The sequence below is a fragment of the Podarcis cretensis genome (assembly GCF_951804945.1).
Source record: "Podarcis cretensis genome assembly, chromosome: 2".
Taxonomy (NCBI): Eukaryota; Metazoa; Chordata; class Lepidosauria; order Squamata; family Lacertidae; genus Podarcis; species Podarcis cretensis.
The window spans coordinates 2,670,376-2,682,472 of record NC_137171.1 but is presented as its reverse complement, the minus strand read 5'-3'; the positions used below and the strand labels follow the sequence as shown (position 1 = coordinate 2,682,472).

The window sequence follows — 12,097 nt, the reverse complement described above, 5'->3', positions numbered from 1 at the left end:
ATATGAGAGCCATCTTCAAACACCTCAAGGGCTGTCACATGGAAGATGGAGTAAAGTTGTTTTCTCCTGCTCTAGAAGCAATGGCTTCAAGTTACAAGAAAGGAGACTCCTACAAAACATCAGGAAGAACTTTCTACAGTAAGAGCTGTTCAACAGTGGTATTACCTCCCTCAGGAGGTGGTGGACTCTCCTTCCTTGAAGGTTTTAATGCAGAGGTTGGATGGCCACCTGTCATGGATGCTTTAGCTGAGATCCCTGCATTGCAGAGGGTTGGACTAGATGATGCTTGGGGTCCCTTCCAATTCTACAATTCTATGAGTCTATCATTCTATCAAAGGGACGCAGGTGGCGCTGTGGGTTAAAGCCTCAGCGCCTAGGGCTTGCCGATCGAAAGGTCGGCGGTTCGAATCCCTGCAGCGGGGTGCGCTCCCGCTGCTCGGTCCCAGCGCCTGCCAACCTAGCAGTTTGAAAGCACCTCCGGGTGCAAGTAGATAAATAGGGACCGCTTACCAGCGGGAAGGTAAACGGCGTTTCCGTGTGCAGCTCTGGCTCTGGCCAGAGCAGCGATGTCACGCTGGCCACGTGACCCGGAAGTGTCTCCGGACAGCGCTGGCCCCTGGCCTCTTAAGTGAGATGGGCGCACAACCCCAGAGTCTGTCAAGACTGGCCCGTACGGGCAGGGGTACCTTTACCTTTACCTATCATTCTATCATTCGACAGAGGAGGCAATCACTTCAACCACCAGATGCTGGGGGGCAGGAAGCGGTGAAGAGGACAGAGCTATTTGTGCCATGTGAATTGTGGTGCACCAACTAAGAAGTTTGCTCAAGTGTCTGGGCCAGTGCCTGGGTGGGTGAGGGATAGTGAGATTTAAAATGCACTTTAGATTTGTGTCTCCTGAGGCGAAATGGGAAGCTGCCTTCTCCCCCCACTGAAGCCTTGTCTACTAGGGTTGCACAGCAGCAGCGACTTCCAGAAAGATCTCATGAGATCTCATGGAACTCTTGCAAGAGTTTTGAAAACTGTTGTGAGATGTTGCGGGAAGCCACTGTCGTGACCTTGCTTCACTCCACCTCATTGGTGGGGCTGGACCTGCCTCTGGGGCTCTGCTTGTTGTCATCCCCCCCTCCAGTGGAATGCTGCAAGGGAAGTTCCCTTGAGAGTGGATGGAAAGAAAAGGAAGTTTCTAGAATTGACGCTCAGGGATTTCACAGTACAACCAGTACCTCTGATTTAGGCTGCAGCCTTGCAAGGCCTATTGCTGCTCAACGCTGGAGGCCAATGTGCCACCACACATGTGCCCCAGAGGTGTTTTCTGGTGTCCACAGGGTCATGTCCCCTCCTTGCACTGATATCAGGCTTGAAAGAAACCTTCTGTTGTAGCCAATAGACACCTCATTGCACCATGGAGGGCATTTTTGGCAGTGTGTATGAGGGGTCACAGCTGGTTAAGAGAGGGTTACCCAGACAGGGTGTTGGAAGGCTGGGGTTCAAATCCCTGCTCTGCCACAAAGCTTAGGGGATGAATGTGGGCCAGTCAGTGTCCCTCACTCTAACCTACCTCACAGGCTTGTTGTGACTGTAAACTGTGGGAGGAGAAGTGTGTTTGTCACTCTGAGCAACTTGGAGGGTGGGAGGGGGGAAGTAGGTAAGCAAACAGCTAGATTGGCAAAGTGTTCTGAGAAGGAGGTGGATGCTGAATGTGCAGAGGTAAGTTGATACGTCAACATGTGGAAAGGCAAATTCTGTGAGCTCTTGTTTTCCACATTCTTGTTTTCGAAAATTATTTCACTGTCTCTGGTCCTTTGGGTGGAATAGGGTATTGTCCACCCCCCAACCACAAAAAAATGAGCTTAGTGCAAAGTGCTTCTGACCATGTGCAGACTGTTCTGTTCTCTTTTTAAAAAAAAGTAACAATGAAATCACTGAACACACCTGTTTTATATTTTGTGTTCCAGCAACTGAATGCAAAGATGAAATTCTGACTAGTTTTGCAACCTGCAAACCTACTGCATTTCAGTGTCCTAAAAGAGCGGAGGTTGCTTCTTGGGCTGCTAGTCATTTTAGGCAAGGCTTCATTTACTTTTTTGAACCTCCTCCCCCCCCCTTCCAAAACAAACAGGCCGTTTCCATGCATTCCCTGCTCGCCCCCATCACCCCTGGGGAGCAGCCTGCCCTTGGCCTCTGCTGGCTGCCAATAGATGTTCCTGTGATATAAATGATAAATGGCTTTTCACAGGCAAAAATAGTCAGTGGTGGTGTCCGATAGTCTGCCAAGCCAGCAGCTGAAGCCAGCCTGCATCCATTGAAGCGCATATTCCCCCCTCTCTCTGGTTGCCTTAAATGGCTTTTGTGCATTTCCTTTTTTGCCTTTGCTAGCAGTTGTGAACCTTTTCTACCTTGTGCCCCCTCCCAACCTCAACTCACAAGCTCTTGTGGACAGAAGGCCTGACAACCCTACCGCAGGTTGCATCCTGTGCAGCAACCCAGCATTTAAGCAAGGGGGGGAACAATCCCTTTGCTGTGGTGAAGAAAGAAGAAATATCGGGATGTTTTTAGAAAATAAACAGTGGACTAGGCCCTGGCTGGTGGTGCCGAAGCCCTGACAGGGTGGAGCCTGAAGGCTCTTGTGGACAGTGAAGGTCTCAGTGCCTCTCTGCTCATGGCAGAGGTTGTTCAAGTCCAGCGGGCTCATATGCACAGCCCCATCCTCAGGTAAGAACAGGGAGTGGTCATTTTCTTGGGCTGAGGCTGCAATCCTGCACAGACTTGCTGTGCAGTCCTAAGTGTGGTGGCGTTCAACTTGGTTTTTAAGTTGAGCAGATCCATTGCAATGAATGGAGCTGACTTAGCCATGTCCATTAATTTCAGGGGGTTTGATCAGAGTAAAGACTTAGCTGAATACCAGTACCCTCTGTCTACTCAGAAGCAAGTTCTAATTAATTCATTGGAGTTTGCACCCAGGTAAGTGGGGTTAGGATTACCTAGGAGTTTGTCCACTGAACTCGGTGGGGTTTACTTCTGAGCAGACAGGCTTGTGCTATAGAAGTTCTGAGTTGTTGTAAAGCTGGACTAGAACGTGCTCCTGTACCTGGGGGTTGGTTGGGCTGCTTCTAGGTTTCAGCCAGGCTGCCTTTTCAAGATGGAAAACCCACTAATGGTGTGCTCAAAGTTATGTTATATGGTTTATGTTCCTCCTCCTCCTTCCTCTTCTTTTGAAAAGTGCCTTAGTGATGGTTAATAAATTCTATAGTACTTGAGGGAAAAATAAAGAAGACTGTGATACCTTAAAGACCAGCAGTTTCATTGTTTGTAAGCCGAGCAGACCCATTGTCTGTGCCAGATTTTAGGGGCTCTTGGGGAAGATTCAGTATTCAGTGGGGGGCTCTTCCTGAATGAGTCCACCTCCATGGCACTGTCGCCACTGCCTAGCCACTTACTTAATTAACAATTTTCTACATTTCATAGAATCATGGAATTGTAGAGTTAGCCCAACTCTCTGGAATGCATGAATCTCAGTCCCCAGGCCCCCAACCAGACCAGACCCTGCTTACCTTTGCAAATGTGCTAGCAATTTTATTGCTGCACCACTGTTTTATATTCCACCTTTCCTCCAAGGAGCTCAGTGCTCCCCCCAGCTCTATTTATCCTAACAACAACCCTGTGGGTTGGGTTAGATTAGGCTAATCCACAGTGACTGGTCCAAAGTCTCCCAGTGTGCATCACATCTGGTGTGATGGCTGAGACCCTACCTGCATGTACACTGTCTCACTAGTGGTGCATGCTCTGGTTTTCTCCTGCTTGGACTACTGCAATGTGCTCTACCTGGGGCTACCTTTGAAGGCAACTGCACATAATCCAGAATGCAGCAGCTAGACTGGTGACCAGGACCATATAACACCAGTCCGAAGTACACTGGCTTCCAGTATGTTTCTGAGCACAATTCAAAGTGTTGGTGCTGACCTTTAAAGCCCTAAAAAGCCTCGGTCCAGTATACCTGAAGGAGCATCTCCACCCCCATTGTCCAGCCTGGACACTGAGATCCAGGTCCGAGGGCCTTCTGGCAAATTGGGAGCATTTCTATTTTATATTCTGTTAAGGTTGATACTCCACATTTCCTCCAAGTTGCCACAGTGACATGCATTGCTGAGCACCCTCTGTGCTCTCCCTCCGCACCACTGCGGAGGCTGCTGTTCCTTCTCTGCCTTTCTCTTGTCCCTGCTTCCAAAGTGCAGTAATCAGGCAAAGATGGGGAGGAAGAACAATAGAATCATAGGAAGATCACAGCCAGGGGACTTGGGGCAGGGCAGGCAGTAAGCAAAGGTTCCCTGCTAGGGCGTAGGCCTTGGTGGATGCCCAACAATGCTGACCCCTTCTGTTGGCCCAGCTTGGCACCCAGCTGGCCATTCTGGCTGGGGCTGGTGTGAGCTGGAGTCCAACAACATTTGGAGGGCCACAGATTCTCCTCTGGGATAGATGGAGTGGGGAATCAGTGGAATAAGGTTACCCTGGAGTACCAGATATCTGTGGGGGCACTCTTGCAGTGCAAAAGTCGTGTTTTGGGGCCCCCCGTTTGCTTTGTTTATTCCTTCTTTGTGCCCTAATTGAGTTCTGCTTCAGCAGCATTAATCCGCCCCCCCCCTCAACTATTTCTTCTTCTTCCTGGAAATATTGACATCACTATTCCCATCAGTGGCAATGTCACTGAGGGCAGATGCATCTAATTTAGAATGAGGCCCTTCTTTCCAGAACTGCATCGCCTTCACTTCGCCTGAATGGGTGACCAAGAGGGGAACAGGCCCCTCCCCTTGAATCTTTTTCTTTCCTGAGTATTTAACTCTTTAAAGTAGATTTAATTTTTTTTAAAAAAAACACTTTGAACAATGTGCCTCTTAAATCAGGGACAGCAAGGCAACCTTCTGTTTTCTTTAAGTGTGATCAAGTTTGCAGAGTTTTTTTCTTGACTGGGCCAGATCAGCTCTGGCCACATTTGAAAAAAAGCTTTTGCTTGTATACCAAACAAATCAAGACAGTAACTATGCCATGGTGTCGTAAGGTTATTGTAGCCACTGGACTTAGTGGGGTGCATATGTTTCCTTTGATGGGTGTGTGCCCTTGTACTTCAGAGTAGGGATGTGAAAAACTGTCAGTTTTGGTTTCTCAGAGTTTCACAATTTTCTTTTTTTTGGAAAATAATATTTATTACTTTTCCAACAATTTAAACACTACAAAAAAGAAAAACAATACAATACAATACAAAAACACTACATAACACTAACACATTAAACTAACAAAACAAAACAAAAACAATTTAAAACACATCAAACAATTTCAGTATCTTATGTTTCATTCACTTATTTCAGCGACCTCCTCACACCTCCCTTTTTGTATTCCACCTCTATTAATTGTTTCAGCAATTCCTTTCCATCTTCCTCTGTTTTCTATCCTATAATTATCTTAACACATTCTAACCTTATTTTTTCCTTCAATACTCTATTAATCTATTTATACTTAATTCCTTATAACATTTCTACTAAAGCCATATAACTTCATTCCAACATTTTTCTAACATTCATTAATTTTACAGTATTTCTGTAAAAAATCTTTAAACTTTTTCCAGTCTTCTTCCACCGACTCTTCTCCCTGGTCTCGGATTCTGCCGGTCATTTCCGCCAGTTCCATATAGTCCATCAACTTCATCCTGGTGATCTTCTATCCGATGCTCTTGGCTCTTTTCCAAGTCCCTTCTGCAGATCTTCTTCGTATTTATTCAAAAACTTTACTTTATCTTCTACTGATCTTATTTTTATTTTCCTTCCTTTGAAACTGAAGGATAGACCTTGGGGAAACTCCCACCTAAAGATGATTTTATTCCTTCTCAGCAGGGCAAATATCTCCGTAGTTAGGCCTAAAATCCAAAAGATATTTTGGGACGTCTTTAAAAATTTCCACTCTTGACTGTTGTACTTCTAGGTTCTTCTGATAATGTCAACCCAAGATTCTATCTCTCTCTTCTTTAGTTCGAAGAGTGATCAAGCAGTGTCTTATTCTATTCTTCTCTTTTTTCCCTCCTCTTCCAAGTCTGAAGGCCCTCACAATTCTAAACTCTTCTTGGCCCAAATTCAAGTCCCAAAAGTCAGCAAATTCCTGTGTGAGAAAATCTGTCAAGCTTTTCTTCTCCAATTCAGGTAGGGCTCTGATCCTCAAATTCGTCTGTTTTTCTTTAAGTTCAATCATAGCAAGCGTCAACTTATGTTCATCAAGTTGCCTCTGTAGGGCTGGGACTCTCTCTCTCTCGAGTTGTGTTACTTTGCATTCAGCAGCAACAGCTTTCTCCCTGGCTTCTTCCGCAGTCTGCCGTATCAAAGTAGATTTCTGTATCAATTTCTGGATGGTTTCTGTATTGGTCCTTTTGTCCCAGATTATTTATACTTTCTGTAATTAAGTCAATTTTAGTAGTTGCAGCATCCACTTTCACATTTATCACGTTTGTTTTCTTGTTAAGCTGTTCCAGTGAATCATTTATCTTATTTAATGCAACTGCTAAGGCTGCTTCTGTCGACATTCCTCTTGGTTTTGAGTGTACTGATGCAAAAGCAGCAGCAGAAGTAGCAGGGAGGCCTGATGTTGAGCCTCTCCTGTGTTGCTGCCAAGTCCTCCCAGACCTTAATGTTTTTTCAGCAGTTGACTGGTCTGTTTTTCCCTTTCCATTTGCCATAACACTCAAAAGATTCAAGGTCAGTCCCAGAGTCTCACAGTTTTTTATCTTGCAGCTGAAAATTCCCCTAGCCCAGCTCTTGTAAAGCAACCAGTTTCAAAGACTTCCACTAGGGGGGTACAGTTTCTATTTCTATTAGTCAGTAATGTCCTCTTTTAAACACAGTTCACACAATCCAAAGTTAGTTTCAATTTTCAGTTACTTTTTACTCCTTTTTAAAAGCAGCCGGAAACAGTAGAAACAATGTATTTCTCTTATTTAGCTAGCTGTCAATGAACGTTCTAAACGCTGTCAATGAACATTCCAAAAGACGTCAGTCCTGCTAGCAGCCCGTTTCCAGGGTCAGAGCGGCAGTATTTTAGCTCTCTTCGCTCTCTCCTGCAGGCATACTCAGTCCACGACTCCCCCCTCTTCTCCTGCCTCCAAGGGGAGGTTTAGTGTTCTTTCCCAATGGAAATTTAATCTTTTACAAAGGGCTTTCCAAGACCTCAGCTTGCAGCCTCATTGCTTCAGTCTATTTACAAAAGGGGAAGGCGGACTTCCTGTGTTGAACCTCCCCGTTACGATACCAAATTAAACGTTTAAAAATCCAATTCTCCCACTTCAGCTGTACTCACGGGTAATTACTTTGAAGTCAAATTGTCCACAAGAAAAAGTCAGCGCTCTCCGGCAACAGCTATGCGGCTTCGCTCCGTGGAAGAAGCAGACGATTCGAAGCACCGCGCCGCTCACCCCACGTCGCTCCGGACCCCCGAAACTGGGTTTCCCCGTGAGTAGGGGAGGTGCAAAGGTTGCCCGCCGAATCCCACACTCACAGGCTTCTCCTGCCTGTGATTCTTAGCGGGTCTCCGCCTTCGCCGTGGCGGCCAGACCCAGATTCCCACGAGGCAAATTCCTCCCGATCAGAGGAATTCCGCCATTACCGGAGGCACCAACCCGGAAGTCCTCAGAGTTTCACAATTTTCAAATGTTGCTTTCACTCTCCACATTGCCGCAAAAGTTTGCAGTTTGTTTTAACAAAATCCAACATAAAATCATCAGCATTATAGTGTGAATTTCTCCTTATGTACATGTTTTTACATATTATATATGGTCTGCATCAACAGAAGTCTAGCGTCCCAATCAAGTGACTTGTTAGTCTTGCTCTATACTGTTTTGGTCAGACCACACCTGGACTACTGTGTCCAGTTCTGGGCACCACAATTTAAGAATATTGACAAGCTGGAACATGTACAGAGGAGGGTGACCAAGATGATCTGGAAACCAAGCCTTATGAGGAATGAGGGAACTGGGTATGTTAAACCTGGAAAAGAGGCGACTGGGAGGAGATATGATAGCCATCTTCAAATATCTCAAGGGCTGTCAGATGGAGGAGGGAGCATGCTTGTTTTCTCCTGCTCTGGAGGGGAGAACCTAAACCAATGGCTTCAAGTTACAAGAAAGGAGATTCTGACTAAACATAAGGAATTACTTTCTGACAGTAAGAGCTGTTCAGCAGCGGAAGGGACTCCCCTGGGAGGTGGTGGACTCACCTTCCTTGGAGGTTTTTAAGCAGAGGTTGGATGGCCACCTGTGATGTATGATCTAGCTGAGATTCCTGCATAGCAGGGGGTTGGACTAGATGACCCTTGGGGTCCTTTCCAACCCTATGAGTCTATGATTTTATGCCATTTTCCCTACTATAGACATTTTTGCAATTTTCCCTAATGTACCTTCATGTGCTATGCCTTTGATGTCTATTTTACCCTAGTGTGTGTATTTTTATACACATTCTGCTAAGAAGTGCAAAAATTTGCGGAAGCGCTTGCTTCTACATGCGAATGTTGAAGGATAGCTGTGTTCTGGTTCGCACATTGTTTTGGAAACTGCAGCTTAGGTGAGTGTGCCTTTGGACGCGAACTGAGCTCCTCCCCCATCCCTAGTGGTGACCCAACCCTGCACTGCCTCCTGCCCTTTCACCCACCCAGCCCGGCTCAGTCTGCTGAGCGTTGCTACACACTTCTTCCCAAAGTCCTGCCCTTGTGGCTGCATCTTCCGGGCCTTGAGTGCTCTTGCAGGGAGTTTCTTCAAGCAGAACTCCTGGTGTGGAAGGATATGGGTGCGAATTCTTGTCTGGAAACTTCCTTCCCTTCCTTAGGAAAGCTGAATGGCATATCAATGCTGAGCAGAGTTAAAGCAGCTTGCAAGACGGTTGCGAGGCAGCAGCTTGTGACGTCCCGTCCCCCCAGCTACCATGCTGTTTAGCGTTCTACTCGCACAATGTGGCTGATCACGATCAGGACTGGTGCCCACACAAGGTGCCTGCCACCAGAGTGTGACAAGTGTAGGGACCCTGGTGGGTGTGGGGCGGAACAAACAGCTCATTACAAACACAAAGGAACCTCTCTGCCATCGCTCACATGCTTGTTGTGCTAAAATGTTGCAAGTCAACTTTCTGCAGTTACCTAGTAACACTACTGGGAGGGAAAGTAAGTTGCACGGCGATGTTTCCAACTTGAGACCTTGCAGTGGGTTTGAGGGTCTCCTTTGCCTCTCTTCTCCATAACTGGGGTCCCTAGAAATGAGAGGCTCCTTGGAGAGGTGGGGGGCAAATCTGGGCCCAAAGGGGAGGTACACTGAGGAGAATGTGGCTTCTCTACTGCAGCTTGCACAATTTCTCCAGCCTTCATGGCTTGTGTCTGTGTGCTGCCATCTGCTACTGATATTCCTCAGCAGCAGGAGGGAAATGTGCAATCTCTCTCTCTCTCTCTCTCTCTCTCTCTCACACACACACACACACACACACACGGTTTTTATGGTTTGGGGGAGAGGCAGGATGTTTCTTAGAGCCTCACATTTTTTTCTGCTCTGTCCTCTGCTGCATTTAGGGGCCCAGGGTGATAATATAGGAAGTGGAGAATTCCCCACCCCTGCCAGTGTGCTTGGCACCTTCATCTTTTAGAGCAGGCATAGGCAAACTCGGCCCTTCAGATGTTTTGGGACTACAACTCCCATGATCCCTAGCTAACAGGACCAGTGGTCAGGGATGATAGGAATTGTAGTCCCAAAACATCTGGAGGGCTAAGTTTGCCTATGCCTGTTTTAGAGGATGCACCTCTTAATGCTGGTCATCAACACCTGAGATACATATGTTAGGACCCATTCTATCCTTGTAACTGTAATCTGTTTTAATTTGTTTTAGACATCACATTTTCAAATATGCACCTTGCACCTTATGGTGAAGGGTGGGCAAGAAATCATCATCATCAATATCAACATCAACATCAACATCAACTAATAATAAAACAATTATAGCAACTTGCCTTGAAGGGCTCTTGAAGAATATCCTCACAGCAGCCTTAGAAGGCCAGGCTTATCCATCAGATACGCTGCCCTCACCACACTTCCCTTTCCTCCCTCTCAGACCCCTCAACCCTCACCCGCTCAATCTCCTCTAGCCCCCTCCCCTCCAATCCCCAAAGCTGCCCCTCTCCCAACAGTTCTTTTTTTTCTTTCTTTTTTTAAAATAATTTTTATTCATTTTTCAGACAGATAATAAAAACAAAACAAGATAAACAAAAGAAAAACAAAAAAATCAGAACACACAAGACAATTAGAACAATATAGCTTCAAAATCATCATTTCGTACCCTTCTTTCTTTTGACTTCCCCATACCTCCCCATCCCTGCATCCTTGTTTAATGGTTCTTTAGCAACCCTTAGGTCCATTGTCTTAATTCCCTTTCATAAAGTTTCCTTTAGTTTTTTTTAATTACTGCTGCAATTCTTTACCTCTTACCCCCTGACATCTTAACATTCCTCAATTTTACAATTGTTTTTAAGATATATTTTAAATTTCTTCCAGTCCTCTTCCACTGTCTCTTTCCCCTGGTCACGGATTCTGCCCGTCATCTCGGCCAGTCCCATAAAGTCGATCACCTTTGTTTGCCATTCTTCCAGAGTAGGTAGTTCTTGCGTCTTCCAATACTTTGCCAGTAGAATTCTTGTTGCTGTAGTGGCATACATAAAGAAAATCCTATCCTTCTTTAACACCACTTGGCCAACCATGCCCAAGAGAAAAGCCTCTGGTTTCTTAGGAAAAGTCCACTTAAGGACCTTCTTAATTTCATTATAGATCATTTCCCAGAAAGCTTTAACCTTTGGGCAGGTCCACCAAAGGTGGTAGAAAGTGCCTTCAGTCTCATTACATTTCCAACACTTATTGTTAGGCAAATGGTAAATTTTTGCAAGCTTGACTGGGGTCATGTACCACCGATAGATCATTTTCATAATATTTTCTTTTAAAGCATTACATGCAGTAAATTTAATACCGGTGGTCCATAACTGTTCCCAGTCCGCAAACATAATATCATGACCAATATCTTGTGCCCATTTAATCATTGCTGATTTCACCGTTTCGTCCTGTGTATTCCATTTCAACAGCAAGTTATACATTTTTGATAAATTCTTAGTATTGGATTCCAACAATTCTGTTTCTAATTTTGACCTCCCTTCCTGGAATCCTATTTTCCTGTCCTGTTTAAATGTCTCATTTATCTGATGATAATGCAACCAGTCTCGAACCTTGGGCTTTAGTTTCTCATAACTCTGAAGTTTAACCCTTTCACCATCATATTCTAGAATCTCATGATATTTTGGCCATTTAGAGTCCATATTAAGCTTTTTTACTTCCCTAGCTTCCATTGGTGACACCCACCTAGGGGTTTTACTTTCCAGCAAATCTTTGTATCTAATCCAAACATTATACAATGCTTTCCTTACAATATGGTTTTTAAAGCTTTTATACACCTTTGCCCTGTCGTACCCTAAGTATGCATGCCAACCAAAACTATTGTCGTACCCTTCCAGGTCCAAAATGTCAGTGTTCTCAAGAAGTAGCCAGTGTTTCAACCAGCAGAAAGCTGCCGATTCATAATAAAGTCTTAAGTCTAGCAGGGCAAACCCCCCTCTGTCCTTTGCATCAGTTAAAATCTTAAATTTAATTCTGGGCTTTTTGCCCTGCCAGACAAATTTTGATATGTCTTTCTGCCACTTCTTGAAACAGTCCATCTTGTCCAGAATCTGCAACGTCTGGAATAAAAACAGCATTCTAGGCAATACATTCATCTTAATAGTAGCAATTCGGCCTAACAAGGAAAGTTTCAACCTTGACCATATTTCCAGATCCTTCTTTACCTCTGACCAACTTTTTTCATAATTATCCTTAAATAAGTTCACATTCTTGGATGTTAAGTTTAACCCCAGGTATTTTACCCTTTTTGTTATTTCCAAGCCTGTTTCATTCTGAAAACTCTCTCTTTCTTCCATTGTTAAATTTTTTTCCAACACTTTCGTTTTTTGTTTGTTCAATTTAAAACCTGCTACTCGACCAAATATTTCA

The 12,097-nt window shown here is 44.9% G+C and overlaps 1 protein-coding gene across 7 annotated transcripts in view; it reads left to right on the top strand.

The window, feature by feature from the left end:
• Positions 1–12,097, top strand: part of PDE1B (phosphodiesterase 1B) — a 134,016-nt gene that overhangs the window by 74,797 nt on the left and 47,122 nt on the right. Inside the window, exon 1 of one of the 7 annotated variants that reach the window (XM_079967834.1) lies at positions 2,697–2,715. The exons of the other annotated variants lie outside the window; for them this stretch is intronic. The gene's annotated coding sequence lies outside the window, so the exon portion shown is untranslated. Of the gene's footprint in view, positions 1–2,696; positions 2,716–12,097 lie in introns of those variants that run through there. 7 annotated transcript variants of the gene reach the window in all.